Raw genomic sequence first — 287 nt, forward strand, 5'->3', positions numbered from 1 at the left:
TTATGCTGTCAAGCTATTGTGTCAAACTGAGAACATGGACAAACAAAATTGCTCGTGAAGATTAGAAGATGAAAACAAAAAAGATCTATCATTAGAGCCTTGATATTGGCATGTTCTTATGGGATGGAGTTGAAAACAAATAACAGCAGAGTAATTAGAAACATCACATTTATAATTACCCGTGTTAAAAATAACACGTACAACAGAGGGTAAGGGGGGCATTCCGAGAATTGAACTCGGGACCTCTCGCACCCTAAGCGAGAATTATACCACTAGACCAAATGCCC

General features: G+C 38.7%; 1 non-coding gene across 1 annotated transcript; it reads right to left on the reverse strand.

Annotated features, from left to right (window-relative positions):
- Positions 1 to 215: 215 nt before the first annotated feature.
- On the reverse strand, positions 216 to 287 carry TRNAP-AGG (transfer RNA proline (anticodon AGG)). Its single transcript has one exon. It is a non-coding gene; the product is annotated as a tRNA-Pro (tRNA).

This window comes from Nicotiana tomentosiformis, chromosome 2, assembly GCF_000390325.3.
Source record: "Nicotiana tomentosiformis chromosome 2, ASM39032v3, whole genome shotgun sequence".
NCBI classification, from domain to species: domain Eukaryota; kingdom Viridiplantae; phylum Streptophyta; class Magnoliopsida; order Solanales; family Solanaceae; genus Nicotiana; species Nicotiana tomentosiformis.